This window comes from Hyperolius riggenbachi, chromosome 2 (genome assembly GCF_040937935.1).
Source record: "Hyperolius riggenbachi isolate aHypRig1 chromosome 2, aHypRig1.pri, whole genome shotgun sequence".
In the NCBI taxonomy this organism is placed as follows: Eukaryota; Metazoa; Chordata; class Amphibia; order Anura; family Hyperoliidae; genus Hyperolius; species Hyperolius riggenbachi.
The window spans coordinates 525,003,004-525,016,036 of NC_090647.1; the positions used below are offsets into that span (position 1 = coordinate 525,003,004).

At 46.1% G+C, this 13,033-nt stretch overlaps 1 pseudogene; it reads left to right on the top strand.

Moving 5' to 3' along the window:
- LOC137545267 (ubiquitin carboxyl-terminal hydrolase 16-like) overlaps positions 1-13,033 on the top strand; it is a 47,452-nt pseudogene that overhangs the window by 6,084 nt on the left and 28,335 nt on the right.

Consider the following 13,033-nt stretch of genomic DNA (forward strand, 5'->3'; position numbering starts at 1 on the left):
GCAGACACATGGCAGCCAATCAGGCTGCACTCCCTCCTGGAGCCCCCCCCCCCTTTTAACCACTTGCCGACCGCACGCTTATAATGTGCGGCGGCAAAGTGGTAGCTGGAGGACCAGCTGGTGGTCACACTTAGCGATCGACCACCAGCGAGGAGAGCAGGCACAGTGAGTCACACACCACACGTGTTAGGAGCCCCACAGACCCCCCGATCACCGGCAGCACCCATCAGACCCCCCCCCCCCCCTGTACACCCCTGCAGTCCACAGTTTGCACTTAACCACCCCCAATATCACCCATCAATCAATCCCTGTTACCACCTGTCACTCCTGTCAATCAGATCAGACCCCCAACTACCCCTTAGGGATATCTGATCACCCCCCACCCCTTCAGATCTCCCCCCCCCCTGACCCCCTCCCCCCCCCCCTGTATACTGCATCTATCTATCTCCCTGTAATTGCCCACTGATCAGCTGTCAATCACCTATCAGTCACCTGTCAATCATCCCTTGTCACCACCTGCCACTGCCCCCCATCAGATCAGACCCCCAACTGCCCCTTAGGGGCTTCTGATCACCCACCCACTCAGATCCTCCCCACACCTTCCTAGTGCATTGCTTGCGTATATTCTCCCCCCTGCCATTGTGTATCTTATCTCCTGTCTGTAAGGCTTGATTGTGCTTTGTTTAGCTACAATTGTCTCAATTGCACTGTGATTGGCATCGATTGTCGTGTGATTGGCTTCGATTGTCATGTAATTGGTTTTCAATTGTCGCGTGATTGTCTTCAATTGCCCGTGATTGGTTCTGATTGCGCCAATTGCCCTCTGATTGGCTGTTGTGCCCTGTGTCTCAATTGTCTCAATTGCCCTGTGATTAACATCGATTGTCGTGTGATTGGCTTCGATTGTCACGTAATTGGTGTTTGATTGTCGCGTTTTTGGATTCAATTGCTCAGTGATTGGCTTTGATTGCGCCGATTGCTGTAATTGTGCTGTGATTGCCTCGTGATTGTTTTTGATTAATTGTGATTATTTCTGATTGCTCTATTGTTCTCTGATCCCCAACCCCCTCCTCCCCCCCCCCCCCCCCCACACACACACACACACCGTCACTATCCTAGTGATGTAAAAACAGTGAGCAGTGAAAACTGTCACTTTTTTAGTATCACTAGTGGTAACAGTTAGGCCAGTTAGCTAGGCAAAAGGGTTGTTAGTGTCGGTTAGTGCTCAGCCCACTGCACCACAGTCACTTATTAGCGTCATCACTGTCGCTAATCAGCATTGGTACTATATAGTATCTGTAAGTGATCATTAGTGATCACAGTCAGATCTATATTAGGGTCACTAGGATCCACAAAAAAACGCAGTGTTTGCCCGATCAGGCCTGATCGTTCGCCCGCACCTGCGTTCAGCCCGCCCCACCGCAGTGACAGAAATGTTTTTTTCTGATCACTGCAAAAAACACTGTACACTAGCGGTGGCACTGTAAACATCAGTTTTGATTTTTTTTTTATCAAAACGCAGTGACCACAGCTTTCTACCTCCCAAATACTCCCTTTCGCTAGGTAGGTGCTCTTTTTCCTGGGTAGTCTCAGAGGAATACCTCCTAAATTTAGCAGTCCACCATGGCAAAAAAGAGGTTTTCCAATGAAGAGATATACAGGTACATGGACTAGTTGGATGAAGATGATTGCGTCGACTCATCCGACGAATCTTCTGGTTCAGAGTACGAACCTGTAGGCAGCAGTGGCTCTCTGACCGATAGTTCTGATGACGAGGTTGAGGTCCCGGCTAGAGCCAGGAGTACCACACCCCATGTCACTGGACTGCAGGTGGCGCAGGATCAGTCTCAAGGGCAGCAGAGTGGTGCTAGCGCTGATCTGATTTTTCTTGGTGCGGCATGCACCAGCAGCGCAGCATCTCCTGGACCTATCAACACCATTACTACCGTAGAAGACCCTGGTGAAGTGGTGAACACCAGCCTGGTAGTAGAAACTGGTTCGGTGGCACGTGCATTTAGACCCGATTCGCAGCCACCAAGAAGACGGGCCCGTACTCCCATTAGTTTCCCAGAAGTGCTGGCAAATCCTGATTGGCATTCCCCTGATCCCGCCGCACCCGTACTGCCCCCTTTCACCAGCCAGTCTGGAGTCCAGGTGGAGACAGTTGAACTAGGATCGGCCCTAGACTTTTTTGAACTGTTCCGCACCCAGGATCTCCTTGACTTAATTGTGGCTGAGACCAACCGTTATGCCACAAAATTTGTAACCGCAATAATGTATTGCGCTCTTATTGGTCTACACACCCAATGCATAACATGCCCATGTTCTCTGCTGCCATGTCCAGGTCGCGATTTGAGATCATCCTGCGCTTCCTGCATTTTAATGACAACACAACCAGTCATGCAAGAGACCACCCAGCTTATGACTGGCTCCACAAAATTCGGCCCCTCATAGACCACCTGTCATCCACATTTGCAGATGCTTATACCCCTGAACAGAACATCTGCGTAGACGACTCCCTCGTACATTTTACCGGTATAGGGTGAAACTGTATAAGTGCAGCAGCCAGTGGACACTGTTCACAATCAAGACAGCAAAGCTGTTTGTTACATGATATGGCATCTCCTACTACTGTCCCCTTAATTAAAACTTAAGCCAAAACCCCACCTTGTTTAATCAAAAAACCAGGACTGCAATTGACGATGGAGAATAAAGGCCAATGCAGCCCAATTTTATTCAAATTTTTTAAACTTACAACATTTTAATATAAAACATAACTTGTACCAAATAACGGTAAAATCAGTAACATTGGAGCAAGGAAAACCGGAGGTTATAAACAAGAACCTTGGGAATGCAGCTATAAGAACCAGCCCCCAGCCGCATACTCCGACTCGGGGACAGCTGCATGCCCATAAAAAACTCTTTGCAGACGATCTCTTTACTGCGAGGAGTTCACACGCGTGAACTCCGTCAAAACCTAACCACCGTCCTCCGGCAACCTTGCCCCGCCAACAGCTGCAATGACGATAATCTTGACTTCCCAATCCGAAAAAAGGGGGATGGTGGGTGGGCACTTTCCTTCTTCCCTGCACGCTACCTAGCTCCTCCCTTTCCTCTCACTACCCACACTCAGCTTCCTTCCCCCGCAGCTCCGCCTGACTCTCCTATTCCGCCCCCTCCCTCCTGAAAACTTAACCCCTGCACTGCTGGACAGGAGGCTAGCCCTATCATGGGGGGCCCTCCTGAGTCCGCTTCACTCCCTAATCCAGGCCCTGCCTTAGGGCTATAACGGTGATTCCTGCTAGAAGTGGGTTATACCACTGAAAACTACTTAGGCAGGAGGTATGTTTGTGAAAAGAATTACAAAAAAAACCACCACCCCTAACAAATGGATTAGCCTTCCATCCGTCATCCGTCACGATTTACATTACATGTTGTATTTATGAAACCATTTATTTTTAAAAATAAACTTTTTACACTATTTTAGAAGGATGTTTAATAGTTTATGCATAAACCCCTCTTTATTTTTTTCCTCATTCGTGAAAGAACTTCTTTAAACATTTTTCACTGTGGATGTTGCCCATAACTACGGTCACATGACTGTACCATTTTCCTCTATTTTAGAGAGTGAGTGCGGCAATGTCCAAGTCATTACAGGAGACTTCAGAGAAGATTGATGAAGAGGAGGAGGTGAAAAAAGTTGTCAAAGGTAGGTTTGTATTCATGTATGAGAGTCATTTTGATCTGTTCTATTCAGACTGCTGGGTACAATGATTGTCCTCTACATTGATCAGCCAAAACATTAAACCCAAATTAAAATGAGTTGCCTAATACTGTGTATGAGACATCTAAACCTCGCCCTGTGCATTTATTTATTTATTGTATTTATAAAGCTCCAACATATTACGCAGCACTGGACATTAGTTTAGGTTACAGACAATATTTAGGGGTGACATACAGCAATATGACAATACAGGGATACATGCAAACCAGATCACGCAGCACAGTATGAGTACAAGGTAATGCTTAGTCAGTCACTGGATGGGAGCATGGAGATTAGGCAAGTCGAGTTCACTCAGATCCATAGGATGGGTGCACAGTGATGGAGGTGCATGATCAGGTAGGAGACACAAGGAGGAGGACCCTGCCCAAAGGCTTACAATCTAGAGGGAGAGGTAGGGACACGAAAGGTAGGGGACCAGAGTTCAGCTGCGGGGTTAGAGCACTTGTGAGGGGTGGTAGGCCAGAGTGAAAAGGTGAGTTTTGAGGGCCTTCTTGAAGATGTTGAAGGAGGGGGCTGCCCTAATGGGTGGAGGTAGGAAGTTCCATAGTGTTGGAGCAGCTCTTGAGAAGTCCTGGAGGCGTGCATGGGACTGGGTGATGTGGGGGGCGGTCAGGCGAAGTTCATTGGAGGAGCGGAGTGTGTACCTCTGAGTAAGCATTACATCTGAGCACTGCATACTGTAGCGCAGGGGTGCCCATTAGGTAGATCGTGATCTACTGGTATATCGCAAAGGACTTATGGGTAGATCCCGCACCGCCTACCTGAGTGACGGACGCATCGCCCGCTGTCTCTTTAGTGCAATATACTGTCCTGAAGATCTTCACAGTAGTGTAGAGGATTTTGGTGTTGCAAGGTGGTTAGCCATACATTTAAAAGCAAGGTGGGGGGGTGACCATCTGGGTCACAGTGAGGGAGGGGGGAGCAGCGGCACAATGGGATGAATGTGGAGCTACCTATACTGCTTTTATTATGATAGAATGAGGCTCTGCTTTGGGGGAGGGGTGCAATTTTAGTGTTTGCCATGGGCGCGATTTTACCCAAATAGGCCATTCCTTGGGAATCAGCTGTGCTAGCATGGTAGTGGCTCAGGGTAACAGTAAAAAAGGGCGCAGGAGGCTAGTGGACAAATCGGGCGCCGCCATTCACTCCCATAATAAATATCGTTTAATGGGTGCCCGATAGGAAAAAAGGGCACCGGAGAAAAATAACGTTTTAAAAGCGGCGCCCGGAGACTTAATGTTTTATTACTGCTTCTCATGATTACCCATTATTTAATGATTTATACATTTTTAATATTATTTTTAAACGAAAAACAGTACAATTTTTTTTTTTTACATTATTTTTAAACGAAAAAAACGCACAATATGTTTTTGAAACGTTATTAATGCTTATCACAGGGGGGTCTTAGGTTTAGGCACCAACAGGGGGGTCTTAGGTTTAGGCACCAACAGGGGGGTCTTAGGTTTAGGCACCAACAGGGGGGTCTTAGGTTTAGGCACCAACAGGGGGGTCTTAGGTTTAGGCACCACCAGGGGGGTCTTAGGTTTAGGCACCAACAGGGGGTCTTAGGTTTAGGCACCAACAGGGGGGTCTTAGGTTTAGGCACCAACAGGGGGTCTTAGGTTTAGGCACCAACAGGGGGGTCTTAGGTTTAGGCACCAACAGGGGGGTCTTAGGTTTAGGCACTAACAGGGGGGTCTAGGGGTTAGGGGTAGGTACAGGGAGGGTTACTTAGGCACCAACAGGGGGGGTCTTAGGTTTAGGCATCAACAGGGGGGTCTAGGGGTTAGGGGTAGGTACAGGGAGGGTTACTTAGTAATTTTTTTTTTAAACGTTATTATACGTTTCACTATTTAAACGAAAGATTAACGTTTTTACAATTGCCGATTTAATGCACATTATTTAATGATTTATAACTTTATAAAACATTAATTTTAAACGAAATACAGTACAATACATTTTTAAACGTTATCCATGCTTATCGTTTAAAACCCTGCGCCCTTTTTTCCCAGCGCCCCTTTTTAACGTACGCGTGGCTCAGAGGGTCCCCTCCCTACTCTCTAAATCTGGGGTCTGTAGGTAGCATGGCTGCAGAGTTATTCTGCCTCAGATTAAGTGAATGAGGATGCATTTTGTCACTTTTAGAGGGGGTAGGGTTGTAATGTGTTAAAGCAGGTAATAAAGTATACATTTGTTATAAGAAGACTCCTGGTGGATTTGTATTGTATGGTATAACCTGAAGACCAAAAGGTGGCTCCCCATGAATTCAGGTGTAACAATATACAGAATTAACCTTAGCGCTCAACATAATTGGTAATTGCAGATCACTTCTCTTTCACCACCCACAACATGGCTGCCTCCACTCATGGCTGACAATTTAAAGTGTAGTCTACAAAAAAAAAAAATAACTGGACTGATGGATAAAAACATTGATTCTGGCTTCCTCTCCCTCTCATTAGAGTGTGAAAAGAGAAGAGCGATCCCCAATTTCGTGGATTGGTTATTTGGTGGTGAGCTGACGAGTGACGAGCACTATAATGTGTGAGACGTGTCACACGGTAGGTTCACAGCCTGAGGATGGTCCTAGTTGCATTCCGCTCCCCTTCTCCCTCCCGCCATTCCTGAAAAATAACTGCAGCGCACATACAAGAAGTAACTCACACAATCGCTTGTTCCAGCGACAATCTCCATGGCAACGGCGGCATCCATGTTACCTCCCATCATTATGTACCAGCATGTCACATGATGCCACCTCCCCCATGGAGATTGCTGCTGGAACAAACGATTGGGTGAGTTAAACTTAACTCAATCATTCACGGCCACAGAAGTTGTGAGGGAGAAAAGGAGGGAGACACAAACGTATGGAGCGGCGTTGAACTGCATTAACCACTTGAGGACCGCAGTGTCAAACCTCCTAGTGACCAGGACTTTTTTTGTTAAAATGGCCACTGCAGCTTTAAGGCCAAGCTGCAGGGCCACACAACTCAGCACACAAGTGATTCCACCCCTCTTTTTCCGCCCACCAACAGAGCTTCCTGTTGGTGGGGTCTGATCCCCCGCACAATGTTTATTTATTTTTTTTCACAAATATTTTTATTAATTATTTTTAAATAAATGTGGTTGTTTTTTTTTGTTTTTGTTTTTTTCCTCCCTCTCTCTCTCTCTCCCTCCCCTCCTCCCCCCTAAACCCTACCTCCCTCCCCCTGCTAGCCAATCATTGTGATGAAGCCTATGACAGCGGATCACCGCTGACACTGGAGGGGACAGCCCCATGTCACACGGCTGTCCCCAGTACAGTGCTGCTGCAGATCGCAGCGCTGTACAAAGTAATTAGACGGCGGTTATGCCGTCAGAGTCTACCGAGGAGCGATCGATCGCCTTCCAAGCAGGAGATGCGCGTGCAGTGTGCGCGCGATCTCCTGCTAGCCCCATAGACAGCCGTTCACGCCAATCGGTGTGGAGCGGTCCTGGGGCTGCCACACTGCTCACGCCAATTGGCGTGGAGCAGTCGGCAACTGGTTGAAGAGGAATGTGACCCGATTACAGAAAAAAGTTTTCCCATCCCTGAGCTAAAATCTATTTCATGGTGACCTGCCAGAAATGGTTGAAGCTCTTTTAGCACTGTTTGTCAGGCCAGTTATCCCTCTGTCAGCTGGTGTTGCTCTGCAGAGCCTATATACAAGTCTGCAGATGGTAAGCCGACTATGGCCTCAATTCACTAAGAAGTTTAGACTAGCCTACTAATGGTTTTAGTCTACTGATGGTTTGTAGAGGTGGGCCGAACGGTGCACCGGCGAATGGTTCCAGGCGAACTTCGGGTGGTTCGCCTTCGCAGGCGAACTTTCCCGGAAGTTCGATTCGCCCCATAATGCTCTATGAGGGTCAACTTTGACCCTCTGCATCACAGTCAGCAGGCTCATTGTAGCCAATCCGGCTATACTAAGCCCTGGAGCCCCACCCCCCTTATATAAGGCAGGCTCCGGCGGCCATTAGCCTCACTCGTGTGCCTGCTAGAGAAAGAATAGGGACAGCTGCTGCAGACTTGTTCTCCTAGGGACAGATTAGTCAGGCTCTTGCCTTCTTAGCTTGCTTAGCTGAATCTTATTGCTATAATAGCGCCTCAGAAAAGCTCTTTTCAGACCTCATCCTGCTGTGATCAATTTTTTTTTCTGTGTTTGAAACTGACACACTTGTGTTGTTTAGACAGCATTGCTAATTCATACTGTGTGTCCCACTGCCAGCAGCAGCAGCACATTCAGTGACTACTACCTGTGTGTGTGAGACACTTGTGTTTTTTAGACAGCATTGCTAATTCATACTGTGTGTCCCACTGCCAGCAGCAGCACATTCAGTGACTACTACCTGTGTGTGTGATACACTTGTGTTGTTTAGACAGCATTGCTAATTCATACTGTGTGTCCCACTGGCACTGCCAGCACAAATGGCAGACTTGCCCGCCTCCATATGATTCTCGTGAAAGGAATGTGGTGTCATCTTTGCCCGCCATAACTGGTTCTCGTTAAAGGATTTAAAGTACATTCATTTCATATACACAGCAGGGCCTCGAAAGTCCTCCTCCTGTATTGTTATTTTTGGTCACTACCTCGGGGCGGGCGTGCGTGCTTGGATGTGTAGCGTTGCTCAGGCTCCACACCGGATTCCATCCCTCATTCCCTGGCCTTTACCCGGGGTCACAATGTCAGACTTGCCCGCCTCCATAGGATTCTCATTGTAGCGGTACTGAACAAGTACACAGCAAGTAGAAAATGTAATTTAAAAAAAAAACGTACGCTTTTTAAGCGTGCCATGGAAAGTTGAGAAGGAAGTCATACATTACCTGACATCACTGTAAGAGGAAGAGCAATCTCGCCATGTTGCGCAGTAGTCCAGCACGGCCGTCACAACACACAACAAACAGCTATTTGCGGTGCGTTACACAGTGAGTTTGGTGTGTCAGTGTGAAGCAGTACTCTAATTACTCTAATTACACTCCTTTATTGATGTATACACATGCAAGACCCGCGTAGGGACAACTACCTTGGGACAAGATGTTTTAAAGCACTTTAGGCCTCCAATTTAGCAATGCAATGTGATTTATGCCCTTAAAACCCTGCTGTGCGTCAAATCCGGACTTTTCCCCGGGACTTTTGGCATGTATCCCACTCCGCCATGCCCCCCTCCAGGTGTTAGACCCCTTGAAACATCTTTTCCATCACTTTTGTGGCCAGCATAATTTTTTCTATTTTTCAAAGTTCGCCTCCCCATTGAAGTCTATTGCGGTTCGCAAATTCCGTGAACTGAACCTCCCGCGGAAGTTCGCGAACCCGGTTCGCGAACCTAAAATCAGAGGTTCGGCCCATCTCTAATGGTTTGGTGTAAGTCAGTCGCATCAAAAGGGAATTCACTAATAAATATTAATAATTACTATTAATAATTACCAAATGTTTTAGACCTGTTTTAGACCTGGTCTAAAACATTTAGTAATTACGCAAGCATGGTGGTAGCAGTGGGGTATTGTACCGTGTTAGCCATCAGTAAATGCAAGAAGTTTTAAATCGGGATGATACCATTTATTGGCTAACTAAAAATGAATAAGATTAAGCAAGCTTTCGGCCTTGCAGCCTTTGTCGGGCTTACATCCTGTTATTCTGCTGGCTGGTGGTACAGTCAGCTATATACAGTGGTGTGAAAAACTATTTGCCCCCTTCCTGATTTCTTATTCTTTTGCATGTTTGTCACACTTCAATGTTTCTGCTCATCAAAAACCGTTAACTAATCGTCAAAGATAACATAATTGAACACAAAAGGCAGTTTTAAAATGATGGTTTTTATTATTTAGTGAGAAAAAAAACTCAAAACCTACATGGCCCTGTGTGAAAAAGAAATTGCCCCCTGAACCTAATAACTGGTTGGGCCACCCTTAGCAGCAATAACTGCAATCAAGCGTTTGCGATAACTTGCAACGAGTCTTTTACAGCGCTCTGGAGGAATTTTGGCCCACTCATCTTTGCAGAATTGTTGTAATTCAGCTTATTTTGAGGGTTTTCTAGCATGAACCGCATTTTTAAGGTCATGCCAAACCATCTCAATAGGATTCAGGTCAGGACTTTGACTAGGCCACTCCAAAGTCTTCATTTTGTTTTTCTTCAGCCATTCAGAGGTGGATTTGCTGGTGTGTTTTGGGTCATTGTCCTGCTGCAGCACCCAAGATCGCTTCAGCTTGAGTTGACGAACAGATGGCCGGACATTCTTCTTCAGGATTTTTTGGTAGACAGTAGAATTCATGGTTCCATCTATCACAGCAAGCCTTCCAGGTCCTGAAGCAGCAAAACAACCCCAGACCATCACACTACCACCACCATATTTTACTGTTGGTATGATGTTCTTTTGCTGAAATGCTGTGTTACTTCTACGCCAGATGTAACGGGACACGCACCTTTCAAAAAGTTCAACTTTTGTCTCGTCGGTCCACAAGGTATTTTGCCAAAAGTCTTGGCAATTTTTGAGATTTTTTTTAGAAAAATTGAGACGAGCCTTAATGTTCTTTTTACTTAAAAGTGGTTTGCGCCTTGGATATCTGCCATGCAGGCCATTTTTGCCCAGTCTCTTTCTTGTGGTGGAGTCGTGAACACTAACCTCAATTGAGGCAAGTGAGGCCTGCAGTTCTTTAGATGTTGTCCTGGGGTCTTTTGTGGCCTCTCGGATGAGTTTTCTCTGCGCTCTTGGAGTAATTTTGGTCGGCCGGCCACTCCTGGGAAGTTTCATCACTGTTCCATGTGTTTGCCATTTGTGGATAATGGCTCTCACTGTGGTTCGCTGGAGTCCCAAAGCTGTAGAAATGGCTTTATAACCTTTACCAGACTGATAGATCTCAATTACAGTACTTTTGTTTTCATTTGTTCCTGAATTTCTTTGGATCTTGGCATGATGTCTAGCTTTTGAGGTGCTTTTGGTCTACTTCTCTGTGTCAGATAGCTCCTATTTAATTGATTTCTTGATTGAAACAGGTGTGGCAGTAATCAGGCCTGGGGGGTGACTACAGAAATTGAACTCAGGTGTGATAAACCACAGTTAAGTTATTTTTTTAACAAGGGGGGCAATCACTTTTTCACACAGGGCCATGTAGATTTGGAGTTTTTTTTCCTCACCAAATAATAAAAACCATCATTTAAAACTACATTTTGTGTTCATTTATGTTATCTTTGACGAATAGTTAACGTTTTTTGATGAGCAGAAACATTTAAGTGTGACAAACATGCAAAAGAATAAGAAATCAGGAAGGGGGCAAATAGTTTTTCACACCACTGTACATGCAACATCAAAAGGGAAAACAGATTTTTTTTCCAAGCATAAATACATGTCATTAAGAGGCCTTAAGTAAAACAGAACATCTAGATGGGGTGAGAGGTTGTTAGCTAAGATAAGGATCCTTATCTCAGCTAACAACCTCTCACCCCATCTAGATGTTCTGTTTTACTTAAGGCATCTCAATGACATGTATTTATGCTTGGGGAAAAAAAAATCTGTTTCCCTTTTGATGTTGCAGGTATATAGCTGACTGTACCACCAGCCTGCAGACTAACGGCCCATACTCACGAGGGACTTTTGTCGCCTCAACACGCGGCGCGCGCGTGTTGCGGCGACAGGTCGCCCGTGAGTATGGGCCATCGCGCGCGCGCGCACCCCGAACTGTCGCCCGTCGCTCATGTCGCCATGCGATTGAAAGTTTCAATCGCATGGCGACAGTCGCCGCCGCACCTCCCCCGCAACTGTCGCTAGTCCGCGTGAGTACGCGGACTAGCGACAGCAACCTCCATTGTGGTAAATGGAGCTTCCGGCGGGGGGAGGAGGAACGTCGGCGACAGCTTCCGTCTCGCCGCTGGTCCCTCTTCCGCGTGTGTACGCGGAGGGACCTGGCGAGGAGCTGTCGCCGGCCTGTCGCCCACACGCTCACGTGTGCTGGCGCCAGGCCACTTCTGCAGCCCGTGAGTACGGGCCATAACAGGATGTAAGCCCGACGAAGGCTGCAAGGCCGAAAGCTTGCTTATTCTTATTCATTTTTAGTTAGCCAATAAATGGTATCATCCTGATTTAAAACTCCTTGTAATTACACAATTCACAAAGGCAAACCACGCCCACTTTTTCTGACAGAAATTAGACTATCTGACGGTAATTTCTGTCGGTAAAGTACTTTTGTGAGGTATTTTAGATGTGAGGATGGAGCTTTTTGAATTAATTATGCAGGAGTTTAATTGTATCCAGAGGAGAGCTCGTCAGAGGAGAAGGATGTCAGTCATAGCTAAACTAATTACCGTACTTAGTACGGTAATTAGACCTGATTACCAAATGTTTCAGACCAGGTCTAAAAACAGATTTAAAACATTCTGTAATTATTAGTGAATTCCCTTTTGATGCGACTGATTGCTGCTTTACACCAAAGCATCAGTAGACTAAAACCATCAGTACAACAGGAACATTGAGAGCCTAATATGGTGTAGTATATACTGGAAAAGGGTGAATGTTAAAGTGTGAGAAAGATATATTCACAAACCAAGGTTACCTTCCAGGTAACCGCTGTCAATGCAGGTGAGGAGATAAGACCTGTCCTCACTCAGGATTAAGAAGATGCTCTCTGTAGATGAGAAAGAAGGGGGTAAAACGCCCCTCCACCAGGGGTGGACACCGTATTCGTAGAGAAGGAACAGAGGCGCCAACAGGATAAAATAAACTAAAATTCTTAAAAATGCTTGGGAGGCAGTGGTGGACTTCTCTCCTAGAAGCAGACACGATAACTGTCAATTTCAAAAAGACATGAATTTATTGTATACTCCCAAAAAGTGCTACAACGTGTTTTGCCGGCATAACCCGCTTCATCAGGCAATAAACAGCATATAGTCAGTGATGCGCCAGGCGCCTCAGTCTGTTACAGAGGCGGCTAGTGCATCACTGACTATATACTGTTTCTACCCCTGTTTATTGCCTGATGAAGTGGGTTATGCCTGCAAAACGTGTTGCAGCACTTTTTGGGAGTATACAATAAATTTGTCTTTTCGAAATTGACAGTTATCATGTCTGCTTCTAAGAGGTAAGTCCACCACTGCCTCCCAAGCATTTTCTAAGAACTTTTGTTTATTGTATCCTGTTGGCTGTTCTTTCTCTACGTAAAACATCGGTAGACTAGTCCTAAACTGCTTAGTGAATTGAGGCGCATATATGTGCTTCCAGCTTACCAACCTTGACCAGCTGTGG